Source organism: Rhinopithecus roxellana, chromosome 19, assembly GCF_007565055.1.
Source record: "Rhinopithecus roxellana isolate Shanxi Qingling chromosome 19, ASM756505v1, whole genome shotgun sequence".
Taxonomy (NCBI): domain Eukaryota; kingdom Metazoa; phylum Chordata; class Mammalia; order Primates; family Cercopithecidae; genus Rhinopithecus; species Rhinopithecus roxellana.
In genome coordinates, this window is record NC_044567.1 from 62,321,377 (window position 1) to 62,334,823 (window position 13,447).

Below are 13,447 nucleotides of genomic sequence, written 5' to 3' on the forward strand. Positions count from 1 at the left end.
ACTAACCTAAGGAGCAGAGCTGAAGTCCTAATCTACACTTGAAAGGAATCCCTTTTTCAGAATCTGAGCTGCCAACTATCTTGTTTGGGAAAGAAAGTGCAGGGAGATGGTGCCCAAAGAAGGTTAAAGTGAAGTCTCTCTCTCAGTCACCTTGCACACAGCTTCTTAGAGCAAGCAGAGTGTAAAACTGATGCAAACTGCATTTTGCAGGTAAAAGATTCTGTGAGAACCCTGAGATACTGTATCAGGTGATGATGAACTGGCAGTAGTACAATCACTGGTGTAGCGAAGCATCTCCAGCCATGAATATAGGACACAACCTAGATCTGTGGATAACTAAAGAAAAGTAAAGCCTTGTTCTGGTTAGCTCGGTCACTGTTTTCATACTTGCTAAAAAGCAGAAAACAACAGAACTGGGACAGATTATTTATAGTGACACCTTTCTTGGATAATTACGACCTAGCAGCTTATTTGAGGGGCACAAGTGATTATTATTCCTTTGTTCTAAAGTTGACAATTGGGGCACTAATCAAGCATAGCTGCAAATGGACCAAGTAGTGAGCCAGTGGGGAATATTAAGATTAGACCGAGGTAAGTATTATCAAAAAGAAAATAAATCGTCTGATAGTGAGTCCTTCAGTCAAATTCTGAAAGCCAAACATTCTGCTGCAGGTAACTAATAAACCAAATCAATGTTTATTCCTTCAGGCCATACCTAAGATATTCCATGTGGAGCCACTGGCTGTAACACGGGAAGTAAAGAAAGAGTCCCAGGAAATATTTAAAAATGCAGAGGTTGATCTGAGAGTATTTATTTTTGTGTATCCTTAAATGCCCTTCACTTACACTCTGTATTTTGATCTAACTAACCCATGCACATAATTTTAAAAGTCAGAGTTTTAAAAGGCTTATGAAAAAGAGCAGCTCCCTACCAACACCCACAGGCGATCACTCTCAATTTTGTTTTTTGCTTTCTCTTTGTATTTAGAGTACTTTTCTGTTTTTTAATCTTGTAGTCAATGCACAAAATGGATACAGTATTTCTAAAGAATGTGCTTTTACTGCTTTCTTAGTTTATTCCAGCCATTATCTATTGTCTGCAAGGTGAAGATTTAGTTTCCCCCTGCCCTATACCAATAGTATCACATATTCTGGTTTAATCAGTAGTATATCATGAAATACTACTCACTGATAATTTAAATAATGCACTAAAACCAATCATACTTTTTTTTTTTTTTTTTTTTGAGCTAGAGTCTAAGATTGCCCAGGTTGGAGTGCAGTGGCATGATCTCGGCTCACTGCAACCTCCACCTCCCAGGTTCAAGCGATCCTCCTACCTTGGCCTGTAGCTGGGACTATAGGCACATGCCAACAAGCCTGGCTACTTTTGATATTTTTAGTAGAGACGGGGTTTCGCCATGTTGGCCAGGCTGGTCTTGAACTCCTGGCGCCTCAAGTGATCTGTCCACCTTGGCCTCCCCAGGTGCTGGGATTACAGGCATCAGCGGCTGTGCCTGACCCAATGATACTTTTTTGTACAATCCTTCAATTTTCCCCAGCATTAGTAACTGCTTAGTGTTCTATTTCTTACTTGCCTAGTTCCCTGTGTATCTACTTTTACTTTTTCTTTCTTTTTTTTTTTGAGACGGGGTCTTGCTCTGTTGTCCAGGCACAAGTGCAGTGGCATGTCATGGCTTACTGCAGCCTTGACCTCCTGGGCTCAAGCAATCCTCACGCCTCAGCTTCCCAAGTAGCTGGACCTACAGGTGTGGGCCACTATGCCCGGCTACTTTTTCTACTTTTTGTAGAGACAGGGTCTCACTATGTGAGACCAGTCCAGTATAGCTTAGTGTTGAATTTGCATGGTCTCTAGAGGCAGGCCCCTCACACTAACAGCTATAATTTTGGGCAAACCTTTGAAACAAGCTCCGGTTTTCTCATATGTAAAACGAGAATAATATCTACCTTTTAAGACCCAGGCTGGTCTCAAACTCCTGGCCTCAAGCAATCTGCCTGCCTCGGCCTCCCAAAGTGCTGGGGTTACAAGGGAGAGTGAGCCACCATGCCCAGCCCTACGTTTACTTTTAACAAATGCTCCAAAATCTCTCCTACATGCTATCAACATTTTCCTCAGCCTGTTTATTTTAACTGGTCTCTATTGCTAAGACTATGTGTTAGTGATAGATACTTAAAATGATAGGAGAAAAATAAGGAGTTTTATTTTTGAAAAACAGAAATCAGATAGAAACGAAAAGCCCTGTCACTATCAAGGTGCCATGTAGTAAGACCAGCCATAAGCTTCTGAGCCATTCAGGATTTAAGACAGCTGCAATGTTATTCAATAGCAGTACCAAAAACCAAGACAGTTCTCAACACCTGCTTTCCTACTGCTACTCAACTCATCTGCTGAAAGCTTAAAAAGAATAACCTTCTTGAAAATCATGTTTTGAGTAACTATTGCTTTGTGAGATGCAGAGCTTGACAGAAAATTAAATCCCTACTTCCAAGGCTGTGCTGAGTTAAAAAACCGAAAACTCGAAGAGGAAAGCTTATTAGGTTATCCACCCAAAACAGCGTATTCGCTAAAGGAATTCCAAAGGGTGCGTTTCAGTAAAGACAGAAAAAAATTCTAACACATACACAACACTAATTACTAAAAGGAAGAAATCTGAAAGCAGACACAACGTATAATGATTTTAACAGAGTAGACGTTGCTGTTCATTTCCCAAGAAAATGGGGTGTAGTGTACTAAACACTGAAGCCTACTGAGGGTAACCTCAAAACTGCTACCAGCCCATCCCAAGCAGTGAATTTTAAGAAGGGTAAGCACAGCTTTAATCTTTCATTTCAAACAATATCAACTGTATCCAAAAAACGACTATCCTAAAAGTATTTGCAAGTTTTTCTTTCTTCCATTTAACTCTCTTCTTCCCCAAATGCACAGAAAATAAAATACATGACCCAGTCCAGTATAGCTTAGTGTTGCATCTTCATGGTGTCTAGAGGCGGGCCCCTCACACCTACAGCTACAGTTTTGGGCAAAGTTGTGAAACAAGTTCCAGTTTTCTCATCCGTAGAATGAGAATAATATCTACCATATAAGAGCCACTGAGGATTAGACAACATAGATAATACACATTAAATGCTTTGGATAGAGCCTGACATGTAATAATGACTCAAAATAAATTTATTTTTTTTTATTTTTTTATTTTTTTGAGACAGCATCTAGCTCTGTCGCCCAGGCTGGACTGCAGTGTCACGATCTCAGCTCACTGCAACCTCTGCCTCCCAGGCTCAAGCAATTCTCCTGCCTCAGCCTTCCAAGTAGCTGGGACTACAGGTGTGCACCACCATGCCTGGCTAATTTTTGTATTTTTAGTAGAGATTGGGTTTCGCCATGTTGGCCAGGCTGGTCTCAAACTCCCACCTCAGCCTCCCAAAGTGCTGGGATTACAGGCATGAGCCACTGCGCCCAGCCTTCAAAAGAAATTTAAAATGTTACTCTATTTAAGACATATGAAAAGAAATGCAAATTAAAACAGAGTTCTTTCATATACTCATATACTAATTGGCAAATTTTAAAAAGATTTATAATATCCAATCTGCAATACTTTGAGTAAACAGACTTTTATTTTTTCAGACAGGGTGTCACTCTGCAGCAAAGGCTGGAGTGCAGTGGTGTGATCTTGGCTCACTGCAACCTCCACCTCCTGGGATCAAGGAATCCTCCCACCTCAGCCTCCTTAGTGGGGACTACAGACACCAGCCAGCACACCCTGCTCGTTTTTTTTTGTAGAGACAGGGTCTCCCTATGCTGCCCAGGCTGGTCTCAAACTCCTAAATTCAACAAATCTGCCTGCCTTGGCCTCCCAAAGTGCTGGGATTACAGGTATGAGCCACCACACCAGGCATAGACTTTTTACCCTACCAGGTGTCCATTCATTCAACATTTCGAGAAGCTACTGACAATGTGGCCTGGTGTTACATTGTAACAATAAAATCACCACAGAACCCACACTACAGCAAGGAATTAATGAGCTCAGCTCAATCTTTTTGGTGAGTTATTTGGTAATCTATTGACAATTTTTATTTATTTTTATTTATTTCTTTTTCAGAGACACAGTCTTGCTCTATCCCCCAGGCTGGAGTTCAGTGGTATGATCTCTACTCACTGCAACCTCCATATCCTGGGTTCAAGCGATTCTCCTGCCTCAGCCTCCCAAGTAGCTGGGATTACAAGTGCCTGCAACCATGACCAGCTAATTTTTGTATTTTTAGTAGAGACAGGGTTTTGCCATGTTGCCCAGGCTGGTCTTGAACTCCTGACCTCAGGTGATCCGCCCATCTCACCCTCCCAAAGTGCTGAGATTACAGGCATGAGCCACTGTGCCTGGCCTATTTACTTATATTATTTGAGACAGAGTCTCGCTCTATTGCCCAGGCTGAAGTGCAGTGGTACAATCATGGCTGATTTCAGCCTCAAACTCCTTGGCTCAAGCCATCCTCCTGCCTTAGCCTCCCAAGTAGCTGGGACTACAGGTGCACACCACCATGCCTGGCTAATTTTTTTTTTTGTAGTGACCGGGTCTCACCATGTTGCCCAAGCTGATCTCAAACTCCTGGCCTCAAGTGATCCTCCCCATCTCAGCCTCCCCAAGTGCTGGGATTCCAGGTGTGAGCCACCACACCTGGCCTTGACAATTTTTTCTTTTTTTTTTTTTGGAGACAGAGTCTCGCTTTGTCACCCAGACTGGAATGCAGTGGCGCGATCTTGGCTCACCACAACCTCCATCTCCCAGGTTCAAGCCATTCTCCTGCCTCAGCCTCCTGAGTAGCTGGGATTACAGGCCCCCACCACCACAATCAGCTAACTTTTGTATTTTTAGTAGAGACGCGGTTTCACCGTGTTAGCCAGGATGGTCTCGATCTCCTGACCTCATGATCCGCCCGCCTCGGCCTCCCAAAGTGCTGGGATTACAGGCGTAAGCCACCGTGCCCAGCCCTGACCAACAATTTTGAAATATTCATATATACCCTTTTTTTTGAGACAGGGTCTTGCTCTGTCACCCAGTCTGGAGTGTGGTGGGTGCTATCTTGGCTCACTGCAGCCTTGACCTCCCAGGCTCACGCCATCCTGCCACCTCAGCTTCCCAAGGAGCTGGGACTACAGGTGTGTGCCACCACACCTGGCTAATTTTTGTAAATACATACTCCTTTTTTTGAGATGGAATCTCGCTCTGTCACCCAGGCTGGAGTGCCATGGCACAATCTCAGCTCACTGCAATCTCTGCCTCCTGAGTTCCAGCAATTCCCCTGCCTCAGCCCCCCAAGTAGTTAGGACTGTAGGCGTACACCACCATGCCCGGCTAACTTTTGTATTGTTAGTAGAGACAGGCTTTCATTATGTTGGCTAGGCTGAACTCGAACTCCTGACTTCAGGCGATCCACTGGCCTTGGCTTCTCAAAGTGCTGGGATTACATGTATACCACCATACTTGGCCTCATGCTCCCTTTTTTCTTTTGAGACAGCATCTCACTCTGTTGCCCAGGCTGGAATGCAGTGGCGTGATCTCATCTCACTGCAACCTCCGCCTCCTGGGTTCAAGCGATTCTCCTGCCTCAGCCTCCCAAGTAGATGGGATTCCAGGTGTGTCACCACCACATAATTTTTGTATTTTCTTTTTTTGTGTGTGCTTGTATGTGTTTTTAATGTTTGTATTTTCAAATAGAGATGGGGTTTCACCATGTTGGCCAGGCTGGTCTCCAACTCGAAGTGGTCCGCCCACCTCAGCCTCCCAAAGTTCTGGGGTGACAGGTACGAACCACTGTGCCCGACCAATACATATTCTTGACCAAGCAATTCCACTTCCCAGATTTATCTCACTGAAACAATGAGACAAAACACAATGTGCAACATACACATATACACACACACCCTTGATCAATATCCATGAACTTGTGTATGGAGTATTTACATAAACACCAGGATATGTTACCAATTTTGGTTTTTTTTTTTTTTTTGAGACTGGAGTCCTGCTCTGTCGCCCAGGCTAGAGTGCAGTGGTGTGATCTCTACTCAAAGCAACCTCCACCTCCTGGGTTCAAGCCATTCTCCTCAAATTTTTAAAGCTGCAGAAAAATTATAGTTTATCCTATTTCTGTAAGGCAAAATAATGTATCAGTATGTGCTTAAAAAAAAAAAGGCTAACAATGCTTATCTCTGCTAGCGAGATCATAGAACACTTTTACTTTCTGCATGATACACCTCAATTGTATTTTCATTATTCTTACAATAGGCATATGTTACTTTTGTAGTTAGAACACAAACCAAAAAGTTTACTGACGCTCTGGAGTTAGACTTGGATTCAAATGTTACTTTTCCACTTACTAATGAGGGGACACTGGAGAAATAACTTATATTCTGTAATCCTTAGTATCCCTCAACTGGAAAATGGGAATAATAGCAGCAACTATCTTATAAAGTCATTTTGATAATTAAAAGAGATAATGGTTGTAAACTGCTTGGCAGAAGTCTCTGGCTCTCTCCAAAAGACTGAGCTAACTAATTATCCACTATAGTGTGGGCTGTGATGATTTTATTATTATAATCTAGTATAAGCCAGAGACCTTAACTAATATTTTCAGTCTAGTTTATATTCAGTACTAGTTAATATTAGTATTAACTAGTATTTTCAAATACTAGCCCACATGTTCTAAAGTAAATCTGGAGCTTCCATCTGCATAGGCAGATATCCTGATGAAACCATCATAAATTGAAAATATCGCCAGGCGCGGGGGCTCAAGCCTGTAATCCCAGCACTTTGGGAGGCCGAGATGGGCGGACTCACGAGGTCAGGAGATTGAGACCATCCTGGCTAACACGGTGAAACCCCGTCTCTACTAAAAAATACAAAAAACTAGCCGGGGAAGATGGCGGGCGCCAGAAGTCCCAGCTACTCGGGAGGCTGAGGCAGGAGAATGGCGTAAACCCGGCGGGCGGAGCTTGCAGTGAGCTGAGATCCGGCCACTGCACTCCAGCCTGGGCGACAGAGCGAGACTTCGTCTCAAAAAAAAAAAGAAAACAAAATACCGTTAACACTGAAAATGCATTTTAATACACTTAATCTACCAAACACCATAGCTTAGCCTAGCCTACCTTACCTTAAATGTGCTCCAAGGCCGGGTGCGGTGGCTCAAGCCTGTAATCCCAGCACTTTGAGAGGCCAAGACAGGCGGATCACGAGGTCAGGAGATCGAGACCATCCTGGCTAACACGGTGAAACCCCGTCTCTACTAAAAAATACAAAAAACTTGCCAGGCAAGATGGCGGGCGCCTGTAGTCCCAGCTACTTGGGAAGCTAAGGCAGGAAAATGGCGTAAACCCGGCAGGCGGAGCTTGCAGTGAGCCGAGATCAGGCCACTGCACGCCAGCCCGGGCGACAGAGCGAGACATCGTCTCAAAAAGAAAAAAAGAAAGAAAACAAAATATCGTTAACAATGAAAATGCATTTTAATACACCTAACCTACCAAACACCATAGCTTAGCCTAGCCTACCTTACCTTAAATGTGCTCCAAGGCCGGGTGCGGTGGCTCAAGCCTGTAATCCCAGCACTTTGGGAGGCCGAGACGGGCTGATCACAAGGTCAGGAGATCGAGACCATCCTGGCTAACACGGTGAAACCCCGTCTCTACTAAAAAAATATAAAAAACTAGCCGGGCAAGATGGCGGGCGTCTGTAGTCCCAGCTACTTGGGAAGCTAAGGCAGGAAAATGGCGTAAACCCGGCAGGCGGAGCTTGCAGTGGGCCTAGATCCGGCCACTGCACGCCAGCCTGGGCGACAGAGCGAAACTTCGTCTCAAAAAAAAAAAAAGAAAGAAAACAAAATATCGTTAACACTGAAAATGCATTTTAATACACCTAACCTACCAAACACCATAGCTTAGCCTAGCCTACCTTACCTTAAATGTGCTCCAAGGCCGGGCGCGGTGGCTCAAGCCTGTAATCCCAGCACTTTGGGAGGCCGAGACGGGCGGATCACGAGGTCAGGAGATCGAGACCATCTGGCTAACACGGTGAAACCCCGTTTCTACGAAAAAATACAAAAAAACTAGCCGGGCCAGGTAGCGGGCGTCTGTGGCCCCAGATACTCGGGAGGCTGAGGCAGGAGAATGGCGTAAATCCGGGAGGCGGAGCTTGCAGTGAGCCTAGATCCGGCCACTGCACTCCAGCCTGGGCGACAGAGCGAGACTCTGTCTCAAAAAAAAAAAAAAAAAAAAAAAAAAGTGCTCCAAACACATTAGCCTACAGTTGAGCAAAATCATCTAACACAAAGCCCATTCTATAACAAAGTGATGAATACCTCCTGTACTTTACTGACTAGGGTACCGAGAGTGAAAAACAAAAGAGTTATATGGATACTAGAAGTACGGTTTTTACTGAGTGCTATTGCTTTCACACCACTGTAAAGTTGGAAAATCTGTAGTCTGAGTCTACAGACTCAGAAGAATTTTCTGGTAGGCAAATTAATGACCCAATTAAGTATAAATTTAAAGTTAAATCACTCCACATCACAGTACTAAGAATGCTAAAAAATTTACACATGTAAAAATGAATCATGCTTATAGTCATTCATTGCATTAGGCTATTCTAAATACTGACTTTGTGTACACACAGAAAAATGTAATTTTAACTTGAATAACTTAAAACCACACAGCGGTCTCATTATTTATGGCTACATTCAGTAACAACAGTTTTGATCCTTAGACCATCTGTATCAAAATCTGCCCATTCAGAGACTGATTCACTGTGGGGTACATCCTGGAGTTCTACCAGAACCTAATTTTAAAAAGATCCCCCAGTGATTTTTATGGATACTAAATTTTACGTCATTGCTATACCATAAAGATGCCTTAACCAGATTTTAAAATTTGCATTCCAGATAATGCACTACAATGTCCTTGCATGAAATGAAAATGTATACTGGCAGGGTGCGGTGGCTCACACCTGTAATCCCAGCACTTTGGGAGGCTGAGGTGAATGGATCACCTGAGGTCGGGAGTTCGAGACCAGCTTGACCAACATGGAGAATTCCTGTCTCTACTAAAAATACACAATTAGCCAGGCGTGGTGGCGTATGTCTGTAATCCCAGCTACTTGGGAGGCTGAGGCAAGAGATTCGCTTGAACCCAGGAGGCGGAAGTTGCGGTGACCCAAGATCGTGCCATTGCACTCCAGCCTGGGCAACAAGAGCGAGAATTCGTCTCAAAAAAAAAAAAAAAAAAAAAGACAGACAGACAGACAGACAGAAAGAAAGAAAGAAAGAAAATAATGCGCCGGCGCGGTGGCTCACGCCTGTAATCCTAGCACTTTGGGCGGATCACGAGGTCAGGAGATCGAGACCATCCTGGCTAACATGGTGAAACCCCATCTCTACTAAAAATGCAAAAATTAGCAGGGCGTGGGGGTGGTGCCTGTAGTCCCAGCTACTCGGGAGGCTGAGGCAGGAGAATGGCGTGAACCCGGGAGGTGGAGCCTGCAGTGAGCCGAGATCGCACCAGTGCAGTCCAGCCTGGGCGACTGAGCGAGACTCCGTCTCAAAAACAAAAAAAAAGAAAAAGAAAAAGAAAATAATGCATATTCACTTGGTACCACTAGGAAAAAGGCAACTTTTACCAAAAAAAAAAAAAAAAAAAAAAAAGACTCTCAAAAGCCATTCAGTAATGGTGGAGAGTTCCTCTGAATTAAGCAGGTAAGTATTAATTTCTCCCTGGAGGGCATGGTGACTCTCTATTCTGTATCACTGCATTTCTCCAAAATCCATTCCTCTTCTGTTGTATGTGTAACAATTAGAACTCTGATGCACAACATGCGACATGATAACAGCAATTACCGAGAAGAATCTCTAAGTACCATCAACTAGTAGTATTTAAAACCCAGTAAGCCTCTCAAATCTGAATAAAACTTGCTGACGAAGTAAAGTGCCTCAAACATTTAAATGTTTGAGTTTGTGCCGGGCACAGTGGCTCATGTCTGTAATCCCAACGCTGAGGTGGGCAGATCACTTGAGGTCAGGAGTTCGAGACCAGCCCGGCCAACACGGTGAAACCCTGTCTCTACAAAAATACAAAAACTAGCCGGGCAAGGTGGCGAGCACCTGTAATCCCAGCTACTCGGGAGGGTGACGCAGGAGAATCGCTTGAACCCAGGAGGTGGAGGCTGCAGTGAGCCGAGATAGCACCACTGCACTCCAGCCTGGGCGACAGAGCAAGACTCCATCTCAAAAAAATAAATAAATAAATAAATAAATAAATAAATAAATAAATAAATGCTTGTGTTTAGTAGGAGAAAGCTGATTATAAGAATTAACTCTGGCCGGGCGCAGTGACCCACGCCTGTAATCCCAACACTTTGGGAGGCCAAGGCAGGTGGATCACCTGAGGTCGGGAGTTCAGGACCAGCCTGGACAACATAGTGAAACCCCATCTCTACTAAAAATACAAAATTAGCTGGGTGTGGTGGTGAGCGCCTATGATCCCAGCTACTCGGGAGGCTGAGGCAGGACAATCACTTTAACCCAGGAGGTGGAGGTTGCAGTGAGCCGAGATCACACCATTGCATTCCAGCCTAGAGAGAGCGAAACTCTGCCTTAATAAAAAAAAAAAAAAAGTCACGTAAGCCCTGAGCCGACCCAATCTTCCTTACTGTTATAAAGACACACTAGAAGAAGGCATAAGCAGGCACAAAAGCATAATCTTAAAAGAAGAAGACTAAAAGACAAAAATAACACAAGCAAACCACACTTGTGACCTAGTGGCAGGATTGATTTCTTAGGGATTAATTCAATCTTTTGAGCCTCCCTGTTCTCAGAGAGGGGACTTCAGCCTCCCACAGCTCTCTAGCAACCCTTCCGGCTGACTGCAGGGAACGCATGGGACGCGCAAAAGTAAAGGAACGAAAGCAGTAGAGTCTCTTCCCGAGAAAAAAGTCAGAATATTGAAATGAGAGAAAACGAACAGCACGACAGGGAAGAAACTTCGAAAAATTACGCCAGAGTGGGGACTACAAGGAGGAAGGGGAAGTAGATAAGAGAAAAAAAAAAGGGGGTGATGGGGGGAGGAAGGGACAAATGACTTGCATTACACAAGCATTTCGTGTCCCTAGTGGAATGCACAGAAGTGGAGAAGGAAGGACATAACTGGAGAAGTACTAAGCGAAAGAGAGGTAAGAAAGCCAAAAGAGACTAATGCTAATTTCTCTCATGTGTCTGACATTTCTGAAAGTCAACATCAAGAGGAGATAGACCTCAAGTGCACTTCAGTCCCCTGCAAACTGCACTTTCATAGCGTTTGAAGCCAGCCTTGAAAAACTTTCTAAACAAGCCATAACTCACATGTGGCTTACAATCACAGAGACGGCGCGCTGCAAATGAAAATTACCAGCGCCCGCTCTCGCCGCAATCCTTCCTCGGTGCAGTCCAACCTGCTGCTATTGAATTTTTCTTGACAAATATTTTTCAAATAGTTGTTTTTTTTTTTTTAAGTGTCAGAATAAAGGTATCTCCCCCGGCTCCAGCAGCCAACGTTCTACCCCAAGGTGGATTCCCGCACAAAATTAAGCCCAAAGACGCCAAGAGATCGTGACGTGGTTGCCGTGCAGGTCGAAAGCACATCAATCACCACAGCTGCAACCCACACCAAATCCCCCGCCGCCGGGCTCGGGCGGACTGACTCAGCCGGCGTTCTGCCCGCCTGGGCTTCCCGGGCACCTTCCGTGCAAACCCTCCCGATGAAGGCAGGGGACTTCGCCAGGGAGCCCCGACCTCTTCCCCTGGACTCCCGGACTGCCCAGAGGCGAGAGCCGGAGGAGGACTGTCCCCAGAAAGGAAGCGCCCCAAAAGGGGAAACGTAGAGTCCGGAGCCCCGGGGATTCCGCTCCACGTCCCGAGCATCGCCGCCCCGACCCGAACCCCGGGGCCGGTCCCGGTTCCCCCGGGGCCCACTCCCGCTGCAGACCGGAGAGGAAGAGGCACCAGAACGGCGCCGAGCGCAGCCTCCCGCACTCACCGTGGCGCAGCTGTTCCGCTCAGCGTCCGGCCCGCCCCTCCACAACGCTGCGAGCGGCCTGGGACCCAGAGGCTGCTCCGCGAGGGCAGCGCTTGCTCCCGCCGCCGTCACCGCCACAGACACAGGCACAGCCACAGCCTCTGACACAGACGCCGCCGCCGCCGCCCGGTCGCCGAAACACTAGTGCCTCCTCGCTTCCGCTCCCCGTCGGTGTCCCGCGAGAACTTCTCCACGAGGCCCCGCCCCGCCCCGCCCCCACGAGACTTCCCCCAGCGGAAAAGGCCCAGAGCGCAAGCGCTCCTTCACCGCCTGGCCCCCCCGCAGGTGGGGAGCAGCTAGTGCCAGGGCGCATGCGCCAGACCGCCCCGCAGCAGGTGGCCTCGGCACGGCTCCGCCCCCGGGTCGCCGTAACCCTCTCGGTGCCAGAACAGGTAAATGACAGCTTAGCCCTGAAGGACTCTTCCCCCGTCTAATCACTTTCTTTTCCTCTTCTACCAAACCGAGGCAGTTGGATGGATAAGGGCTGAGGGGAGGAAGAGATCTTCCAGCATGAAGCGCTCTACATAGAGGACCAGGTCTTGAAGTGTTTGAGAATCCGGTCCGTACAAACTCTGCAGTGTGGAATGATTGGTGAGTTTGTTTGCTCATTGATTGAATCGTGTGCCTAATACAGACTGAACACTGTGCTGGGTATAGAACAGAAATCTTGGCCCTTAAGGAATTCACGGTCTAGGGAAGTCGAAGAAAAATTAACAAATAATGCCATAAGTACTGTTATAATTATTTGGACTTGCTGAGGAATCTAAAAGGATGGAGGAGGGACTGCTACACTGCCCATTGCAGAAGAGCCTTCACAGACGTGATGCGGCGATGTCTGAGCTGAGTCTTGGAGGATGAATAGGAATTTGCCAGGCGGAGAAGCCAGAGTAAGGGCATTTCAGGGAAAGGGAATGGCACGTAAGTACAGAGGCTAAGTACAGAGGAACGGAGGCGTGAAAGAGAAAGTCGTGTTCTGTGCAGTGCTAAGTAGTTCAATTCCCGTATGAGGTCGGTGAGTACGGGGGAGTGGCAGAAGATGAGGCTTGGAGAAATAATTCTTGTTTTTCAGTTCCCAAAGCTCTTCCAATTAAAGGATAGAACAGAACACACCTAGTGTTAATGTGCCTTCTGGAAGCCAACAAAATAGCGCTGAGATGAGAATAACCAAGCATCTGATTCTATAGAGAAAACAAGCCCATTGAAACACAGGAAATGAATTGTTCTTTCACCAAGTATTTATTGAGCATCACCTGTGTGCAAGGGGCTCTGGAGGGTAAAAGGCCAACCAGATAAAGCCCCTGCTTTCAGTGCTTTGTAATCTAGAGTTGCCTAATCTGTAAGACA

The 13,447-nt window shown here is 45.9% G+C and overlaps 1 protein-coding gene across 1 annotated transcript in view; it reads right to left on the reverse strand.

The window, feature by feature from the left end:
* The window catches only part of GRB2 (growth factor receptor bound protein 2), an 88,580-nt gene extending 76,283 nt beyond the window's left edge, over positions 1 to 12,297 (reverse strand). The window contains exon 1 of the mRNA XM_010387612.2: positions 12,065 to 12,297. The gene's annotated coding sequence lies outside the window, so the exon portion shown is untranslated. The remainder of the gene's footprint in view (positions 1 to 12,064) is intronic.
* Between the last annotated feature and the right edge of the window lie 1,150 nt (positions 12,298 to 13,447).